The sequence below is a fragment of the Rhipicephalus sanguineus genome, chromosome 11 (assembly GCF_013339695.2).
Source record: "Rhipicephalus sanguineus isolate Rsan-2018 chromosome 11, BIME_Rsan_1.4, whole genome shotgun sequence".
In the NCBI taxonomy this organism is placed as follows: Eukaryota; Metazoa; Arthropoda; class Arachnida; order Ixodida; family Ixodidae; genus Rhipicephalus; species Rhipicephalus sanguineus.
The window spans coordinates 18,833,386-18,843,444 of NC_051186.1; the positions used below are offsets into that span (position 1 = coordinate 18,833,386).

The 10,059-nt window shown below is 45.1% G+C and overlaps 1 long non-coding RNA gene across 1 annotated transcript; it reads left to right on the plus strand.

Moving 5' to 3' along the window:
- Window positions 1-1,508: 1,508 nt before the first annotated feature.
- On the plus strand, window positions 1,509-7,907 carry LOC119373319 (uncharacterized). The gene is made up of 3 exons (XR_005179813.2): window positions 1,509-1,629; window positions 6,395-6,415; window positions 7,875-7,907. It is a non-coding gene; the product is annotated as an uncharacterized LOC119373319 (long non-coding RNA).
- Window positions 7,908-10,059: the final 2,152 nt, after the last annotated feature.

Genomic DNA, 10,059 nt, shown 5'->3' on the forward strand with positions numbered 1-10,059 from the left:
CAGAAAGATCGAGTCTGCAGGAAGGTGACTGGGGTGACTGGTAGGTGACTCGTGGGTGACAGAAAGGTCAAACCCATTTTTGTAAGGGCCACCATCATAGGCGTGCGCACAGGGGCGGGCACAAATCGGCACCATACACTGACTTAATGAGGAGGGAGCGCTCTAATGAACCTTTGCCTCCCCCCCCCCCTGCAGCACATAGCACCACACTAAACTGGCGATACCCCATAACGAGCGAGCGCAACTCGCGCATGTATGTCCACATCCACGGGTCCGACGTCAATCGGCGTGACCACCCTTAAATCTGTAGACAGCGCGGCATATTGGCCTCCTACTCCTACTTTGGTAGCCTTGATGCGCGGGTTGTCCGCTTTAGGCTGAAAAATATCCACGGAGTGAATGATGATGAGTGGGCGAAGCTGCGGAGGTTCATCGGTAAACCGTGAATCTTCCGTGAATTCTGCCCAGTACATCATCACCGACGTGAGATCGGGCGCGTTTATACTAAAGGTTCGATGAGTTATGACGACTTGCAGCTCACTTTAATTTTACATGTACGCTGTGAATTTTCATTCTTTAGAAAACCATTGCTTTAGAAAACATCTGGCGTCTTTCGTTAAGCAGCTGGCGTCTTTTCGTTTTGCTTTAGAAACATCTGGCGTTCTTTCGTTTTGCTTTTACAAAACATCTGGCGTCTTTCGTTGGTTTATTTCATCAATCAACGGCGTTTTGAACAAAATTTTTATTGTTTAATCACGCACAGGAGAAATCCCACCAGGCACTACCTTGGAGGTAAACAATGGCTGCTAATGGGAATGAGAGACAGAAGAAGTTGTCTTTTAGCTAACACTTACACTTCTACTTCTACTAACGTTTCCTACTGGAACATGCCAATGGCTGCCAATGGGGAATGAGAGACAGAAGAATTCGGCTTTTAGTTAACGCGCACGCTGCGAATTTTTTATTGTTCAACAACGCACAGGAAAAATCTCCCACCGGCACCACCTTGGAGGTCGAGATCTGGTACTAGCGTTACGACTGGTTACGCACTACTACGAGGGACAAACGGGTGCCGCCTTAAGGAGCTTCGCCCTTAAAATCTTCCGCGTCTGTTACGGCGCGGCTACCATTTTGATGCTCACCACGTCTCATCGCACTGCGAGGGTGACGATGAGAGACGCTGGACGTTGGCAAGGCACTAGCGGTCTGGCGGCAGCACCGGCTTCAAAGCGTGCCTAATCCTAAAAGCGACCATGTAGCACTTGTTCAGCATGGCCAGAAAACGCTGCCGATTGGTTGTCGAGGCTCCTGAGCACACGAGAGCCAAGAATTTTAGCGCAGAACGCGGCCGGCAATCTACAACTAATTATCATAGTCAGCTAGTAATTGTTTATTCTTCTCTTGACAAATGATGCCAAGTTTTCATCTTCGAAAGTTTTCCATATCTTTTGTGCAAAACTTCCCGGTCGTGGGATCAAATTATTAAAATGTCTTAAATATCTCATGATAGTAGCCTAAATCTATATATCCTTGATCTTGATAACGCAGATGGTGTACAGAAAGTACGCATGGTGTATCAAAATACGTCCTGTGCGGTTTTGAAATGTGAGTTTTGGTGGTTTTGGTCTGGTGAGTACTTTCAATTTTTTTAGCTGTACACTAAGCTATTGTGAACAGCGCTAAGTGAGAATCTGTAAATTTTGTGTGCAGTCACTATGCGCTCCCGAAAAACATACGTAATAGCGCGACGAAGAACCAATATTTTTTTTTTCATACATTGCGGGAATGACTGAAAACGCAGCTTCAGGCACATCTACTATAATATGTTTCTAAGGGTGGTGCTGTATGGAAAGCTGTAGACTCCACTCTTTCGGATGTCTCAACGGAAATATACGCGCGGCCTAAAGCTGTTAATTTCAATATCGCTGATTTGAGATTCTTCACACTCATCATGGTCTGTAACTTTAAGAGGAAAAGGTCGATGGAGGCGCCGCGTGCGGGGCCTCTATTGAGTACATATTTCTCATGAGAAAAAATGGCAGTTTTATTACTCACGCTATTTCACGCTATTGCGATAACGCGAAAAGTATATTAAACAGTGTTGCAAAAAATCCATGGACTCAATATACGCGAAGTAAATAGCATTACGTGATGCTCTCGCGACAAAAGCGCGAGATTATATATATATATATATATATATATATATATATATATATATATATATATATATATATATATATATATATATATATATATATATATATATATATATACACACTTTTAGGGCGACTTATACATACCCGCAATATGGCTATCTCACGCACGAGTTCAGGCCATTGTGCGGCCATTTTCTTCATTTCTCCTGTCCGTGCTTCGATAAGTGTGCCGTGACACGGCGTCCCGGCGGTAGCAGCGCTAACTTGATGCTGTTCAAGGCGACGAGAAGTGAGTTACACAACGACTACGGTTGCAGTTCATGAGCGTAATACGGGTTCAGGAGATGGGCAACGAGCCAACAGTTTCGACAGGTTCGAAATGTGGTACCTGGTAGGCAGTGTTACTGACTTGCCGTAGAACGTTGCAAGGGCCTTTGTAAGGTGTCAGGATTTTATCTGAGAACCCGACTCTGAACGTTGCAGTGCTCAGCTCTATAAGAAGCATTACGAAAATGCGGGAGACGGCGGTCCCCTGTGGCATATAGCTTTCTGCTGTAGTTAAGGCGTAGGTAATCGTTGGCGAATGACCTGACGGGCGTTTTCAGCACAGGCAATGGCGCGTAGACATGCCCTGTGGTGGTACGCGCATTGGATGCAAGCAGGGTGCATATAGGTTGCACTGGTCGCGGCTGAACTACAAATAAAACAGAGTGGCACCGGCGACATCAAGGCACGATTAATTGTAACGGGATGCCCTGAATTGAAGGTTCACTTCCCAATGCGTTGAACCAAAGAAACATCATTCAACTTCAGATCGTTGAGCTTGCGCTTCAAGTGTTATGTTAGCATGTTATTCTGAAGTTTTCACGCCGTGGTGAGCTTGTTTCAAGTTGCGCACCGTAGCGCCGCGCTAGTGGGGCGTGGCGAGCTGGCAGGAGCAAAATAAGTCGATCGCCGGTGTATCGTGGTGTGGGAATGATTGAACGCGCTAGCTTTAGCTGGCTAGACGCCGCGGCTGCCACTCCTCTTTGGTCTCTATTCTTTGTGCACGCCTCAAATAATGGACCAACAACTGCACGTCCTGACGTGAAAGTAGCGACGTGGCGGCAGACGGTGAAGCTGCCGTAAAGTCACCTCTTCTCTACAGTGGGTCGCGTCGGACATAAGAACCAGCGACCAGCGCTGCGCCGCTGCCAACGAGCTCTGCAGTCATATTCCAGCCAGCCCAAGACTGGCAGCCAGAATTCGACCCTCTGCTGCCACCGTTTCGGAACTCCTGCGTGGAATCACACTTCGCTGAGTTCGGGGTTGCCTTGGAGCACTACATCTGTCTCCATGTACGAAGTATTAGACTTTATTCTTCGACATGACATGAAGGTCTACGTCCGCTGCTTATAATCGGGGCCTCGCCCTCACAATGATCTGCAAAACGTCGCACTGCGGTCTTATGGCGTCAAACACCGCCGTCTGCCTAAGAACGACTGTGCGGCACGTGACTCGCCTCCATCTACCTTGAGGCCGCCGAAATCAGTCGAGATCTCTTGCCTACCCTCAACGTCCGGCTACCAAAGTAATGAAAACCACACTCCTGGGTCAACCGACCAGTAGAACAAGAGGCGCGCTGCCGCTGAGAGCACACCTCCTGCTTTCCATGTACCAGTTCTATCAAAAGTGCCAGTGGAATCTTTCGGCGTCACGGACACGGGTCATTCGCATATGCGTGCCGGTCTGCTCTCTTTCTCCGTAGCATCAGCGGCTCGTGATTCCGATGACGCCGGAGATTCAACGCCGGCTACTGTACCGCGCAACCTCGGCTTCGATAAAGATTCCTTTTTCGCTGCACTGGCTGCCCTAGGTGGTTCAGAGACCACAGTCAACACATCTGATCTACCTGTAAAGTGCGCTTCTTTCTCAACACCACTGGAAGCCCGCGTCACCGCTGTCCCCTCGCACCCAGTGTCTTTTCTCGCGCCGTGTGTTGTCGGGCCAGTCTCGGTAACCTGGTCTCCCACCCTCGCAGCTGGCATTTCGATGTCTCCGACCGGGACATCATTGGCTGCCTCAGCCGATGCGACTACGGTGTCGTCGCAGTGCACGCAATGCACGACAGCATCGTTGCCGAGTCCCGTTTCAAGCAGCAAGGACCGCCCACGGGCTTGACTTGTCGGGCGTGCCAATCGGCCACTTGACGCAGCATGCTGCCGGCTGCACTAAGTTACTCTCGTCTCTGGCGGAGTGATGCAAAAAGGAGCTGCGCTGCGTCGTTGCCCATTTGTCCGGTGGCTTGCTCAATCGACTCACTACTGAAAGAAAGTTCAGGCTTCTGCACCTAAAGAGGTCTTCACGAGCGCCTTGGTGACGTGTCACGTCGGCTAACAAAACATCGGCGACGTCAGTTGCACATCTTATAAGCAAGCCCTGCTTTAACGGATACCATGAAGCATAATCTGATACGGCAATGACCCTCTTGACCCCAGACCGAGACAAAGTAAAAGGGCTACGCAAGTCGATGCCGACACGAAAGAAAAGGGGGTCGGAGATGTCAAAGTGTTGAAAGGGAAAACTAGGACATAGGCAGGGCATCTTTCAGTGTTGGCAGTTGTTGAACAAAGCAATGAAAAGGTGCCCATATCAATACGTACTAGGCCAGCGGAATTGGCAACGAGTGCGATTGTATGTGCAAGAAGTGCCGAGATAGCATGCCAATGGTATTTCGAAAATTTGACCTCTGATGACCGGCTGCAACAGCGCAGTAATCACAAGTAGGAGCTCTTGGTCATCAGGTAGAACACTGCGACAGTAGGATTGCCTCCCGTTCTAAATATATGCGGAGATTGGTATCAGAAGGCAATTGCTTTATCGTGAAATAAGTTGTCGCAGTGACACCGAGCTTTTGTTTTAATCTCAGATTTGGCTGAAAAACAAGGCCTGCATAATACCGGCTAGTGTATCGTCGCGTGTGTGACAGCCGGGTAGAACAACCAAGTTATCAGATACGCAGACCATATCGTGGCGTAAGCGACCACATTTACCGACGACAGATATAGAACACTCCTGCAATGTGCAAAGGCCAGCGACCAAATCGGCCCGTTTGATCTTTCAGGGATGAAAGCCAGCAGATGTCTTGGTAGTTAGTGTCGACCATAGGCCGGCAAACTCTTCCATGAGTCGAATGACCCAAACTCAGACTCAGATCGAGTTGTGGGTCTGAGTGTAAGTTTAATATCGTTTAGCGGTCGGAGTAGTTGGTGAATAGCTGAAATTGATGGAGCAAATGTTGAGAGAAGAACGAAGAAGACACGTAAGACACGGACAAGCGCACAGTCGCAACTAAATTTAATTCTTCCGAAAGCTTAGCTTAAGAACCCTCAAGCATGTGCAGAACACCACAAAAGCAAATCTCTGAAACCACTGCTTGATCATTACCTATCCACCAAAAAACTATAGTCATTTTGATAAAGAATTACAGAAGGAGCGCTGACAAAAAAAAAAAAAATTTCCAGCTTTGTGTATGTACATAGGCTCAGCCAATTCTCTTGCCACCTTGTCTTTCATTTTCTGCAAAATGCACACGTTGCCCAGTAGTGGTTTATATGTGCAAGCCTTACAGTGATGTGGCAAATGGGATCCGGTGCCATTCCTTATAGACAGGGCATGCTCTGCTAGTCGGTCATTAATACATCTGCCAGTTTGGCCGATGTACATCCGGCTGCAACTCAAAGGAATCTTACAGATAACACCAGCGGAACATTCCTCGCTATACTCTCTGACAGTGTCGTTTGTTCGTCGCTGCCCTCCGTGTTCGTTCCCTGTCACCCTTTCCTGTGCAAATATATTGATCGCTGTATTATGCAGACGATTCGCAAAGGCGCCGATACGAGCTTTGGCATTTTGAATGCAACTGCATTATTGGACTCCGTCAAATCAAAGAACTTTTATAATTAAAACTTGGCCTAGTCAACCAGGCTTTCCCCATGCAATTTTAGTAATTTCGGTTCTTATGTACAAATATAAATATGTCTCCCTGTGCGTGACTTTGCACGCATGTGTACTATTTTAAACGAAAGTTTGGTAGAACGCTGAAGCTTCATTTTTTTGCAACAGTATAGATAGTACATTTTCAGCGGCAGAGGTGAGAGTTTATGAAAAATGGTGTGCGCTTTTTATTCGGCAATTCTGTATGTTTAAGAACGTAAACTTAATAAACATATTACTTCCTTCTTGTTTTTTTTCTTTAGCCCAGGGAAAACTGGAATTCGGTAAGTAGATATCGCTATTAAATAATTTTATTGATAATAATTTTGGTTTGAAATGTTTTTGTAAACATTTATTTTGCGACATTTTTTTTTAAAAGACCTGAACCATCAGGCTGGGGAACAGAAATACAGTTCACTCAACAGAGTCAGCACGAAGGTAAATTCGGTCTTCCCTATATACCCGTCTGCCTATATACCTCCTTCCGCATGGCAGTGGCAGTATAAACGACCCCATTTTACAGGCAACAAATGCTGCCTTGTGCTTGACGCCGCACGCGCTAGAAGCACCCTGCTTTCCTCCAATTTTCACTGGACAGTGGCGCAGATGCGCTTGGCGCCGAAACCACAACGTCGATGGCGTCCTCTTAGCTACACTTTTTCAGGCCATGTGACGTACGGTGCACATACGGCATGTCTGCTGCCTTGCTTTCCCCCACCCGTTCTCGTTCCTTACCGCCATCCTATATATATATATATATATATATAATATGTATATATATCGTGATTCAAGTCATCAGTTAGGCAACGAAGACTGACACGTGTCACAGGCCAAGATGGTGGAGCCTGAACGTGCTTTCACACAGAAGCTCTCTATGGCTACGGTTCGCTGTATTTTTCCTGTGATACCACAAAAACGTTTGTGCCACAAAAATTGGGCAAACTCCTCCATTCATTACCGGTCCATTTGAAATGAAGGGAACCCACGGGTGACAAACACCAATCATACTCCGATTCATCATCAGGTGCAACACAAGAGAGGCTAGCGAGCTTTCTTGGAGTATATCGTTTGCACCCAGAAACAGTTCAATTTTTTTACTACCCAGTGTGCATTTTTTTTTTCGTTCGGAGGCTGAGTAGTAAATGAAAATGTTTTGGTTCTTAGAAATAATCAAACCCCGCAGTAGGGTTGTCAATATATGGTTCTGGATCACTAACGCATATCTTTAATTGTTTTCGTTTTATGGTGTTTGATTTGCAGCTCGTCACGACGCCTCACGCGCAGGCTCCTGCTCACGTGTGTTTACAACATTTCGCTGATCGAACGTCTTGCATTAGTTTCGCGCTTGATATATGAAACGGAGTGTAGGTTTGTGCGCGAAATGCCAACCGCAGGCGGCAAGCCAGACAACACGACGCATGTCGTGAAACGGAAAATGTAGAACAAAAAAAAACGCAAATTTTATGCTGCTCAAATAGGAAACATTAAAGGAGCATTCGCTGAAATCAAAAGCAACTGGCTCAACAGACGTTTTGGTTTAGTTCCAGTGTGTGTGAGTGGCTATGTTCAAATTTCTGCCTCACCACTGTGTCGCGTTGTAAACAGCTTCACTTATCACCACCTTAAAGCGTCTAGTGGCTAACAGTTTGTCAGTTAAACAATACAAGTGCCTTCATTCCTTCATACAATTTCTTAAGGGCAACTTGGAGTAACCATTTTACTACCTTAATTTTTTTCTTGTAGAGAAGAAGGTTCAGGAAGACAAAGGTACGTAAATATTTCTAGTTCAATTTTACAGCGAAGCTATATATAAACTCGGCGATTCGTAACTCCGCTAACGGTTGCCTCGTCCGCAAAAAAGTAGCATCATCATGGGCGGCCTCTACCTTGAAATAAAAAAAAAGGATCGGCTGTGGCCATCCACATTAGCTCAAACTGCAGCTGGGGAACTGGGTGAATTAGGTGCCATGACGGAGACCACGACAGTAATGAGCAACATTAACATATTATTACGCCGCATAGGTGCCGGACTAAGAAGTGAGAGAAGAGTGGAGGGTGGAAGAAGGTCTCTCGGTAGATTCGTCCTGTGCATTCTCGCCATCCACGCGTTATGCTAATAAACCCCGAATCCCAACTGTGGACGGGACAATGTCTTACTTCCTTTAGCATTTACCGAGTCAAAAATTGCCTACTCAGCAGAAAACGCCAAGCAGATATGTGGCAAAGAAATTGAGTGTGTCAATGCTTCGCATACTTTGTTATTTTCCTCTTTCCTTTTTTTTCTTTTTTTTGGCACAGTGCACTGTGGCAGGCCAGACAGTACTTTGTCAGGCTTAACTTTTCGCCTCCATCTGGTAAAATAAGGGTTGGAAAAAAATTTTTTTATTCATTCAATCCATCGCTCAAATACCTGGCTTCGTATGCGCAACTCAGCAGTTTCCTGAGTTTGCTGCTAGAAAACTGCGCATGTTGTTTATTCTGTCACCGTCATTTGTCCTGCTCTCTATTACGCATACCGAAAAATTTGGCGCGTTTCAAATTGATGCCTCTCGTTTCAGCCTCTTTTTTCCCTTGCGCAAATAAAATGCGGAATGGTTTGCCGGACGCACTTGTAGATAGTGATGGTTGTGCCGATATAAAACATGCGCTACATATCTATATATTTTTATAACAGTGTATAACAAATGTTGGTACGAATATCGCCTTGTTTTTCAGTATAGAAAATTCATTGGTCCTTGTATATCGTTGTTGTTTACCAACACTGTAAGTGAACCCGTATATTGGTTGGAATGTTATTGTTTGCTCCTTATGAATGAATACAATGTGCAACATGCCCTTTGTAATGACTCCATGACTGGGGTCGACAGTATTGAAGATATAGAAATAAATAAATAAATAAATATATATATATATATATATATATATATATATATATATATATATATATATATATATATATATATATTGTCGCGGGATCGTGACGTTGACGAAGGAAGTAGACGGCGTGTCCAAGCCAAGATGAAACTCTTGCGCCCTCCGCGCGAACTTGGAAGAATGGTCTAAAGGAATGGTGCAGCTTCTGAAACATTGCGGCATGGTCTGCGCGGAGCGTTGCAAGCAGTCTTTGCGGGTGAAGTCCGAATGTATCAAAATAACACGCGTGGCAATGCCTCCTCTGAAAAAGCATCGCCCCGATGCTTAAATCAGAACATCAAATTGAAAACATGCATGCAATACAAAAGAAACATAACTAAGCAAGGAAAAACAGGAGTTCACAGCTTGCTTGAGTTGTGAGGCGAAGTGTCGGAATTTTTTTTTTAAAAAGCGATAATCACCAGATATTATTAGTCTACATTAAAAAGCACACTTTTTTAGGAGCATGTGAGCATTATAAAGCAAGTCCTACTTTTTCTTATTTTGCATAATTTAAAATTTTATTCGAAGTGGGCCTTACACGAACAGTCCTAACTCAAATTCCACTCGTTAAAAAATATAATTCTTTTGAAAGATATAAAGAAAGCTTTGACCAGTGCAATAAATCAAAGCAAATGAGATTCGATGAATATTTCAAATCTAGTGGTTGAATAATAAAAAAAAAATATGCGATACCAGTAGGGGCACCTTGATGTAACCGGCAGCGATATTAAGTCTTGTGGCACGATGGTGCTTATTGCGGTTAATTGCACACCTACTAACGAGGTGAGGAAGTGTGCCAAGTTTTAATGAAAACTTTTCTTTAGCACGAACGTTATGAATGTTCGCGTACGGAAAAATCGTTCAGAGAAAATCAACAAAAAAGATTTGAAACAAGTGCACCGTTTACACCAGGTGATCAAGAGCGCTATAATCTTCGGTATTTGTAGCGGGTTCCACCCTGGACCTTACGCTTGTGTGCGTTTGCTCGAGTGGCATCTTCCTTTTTTTTCTA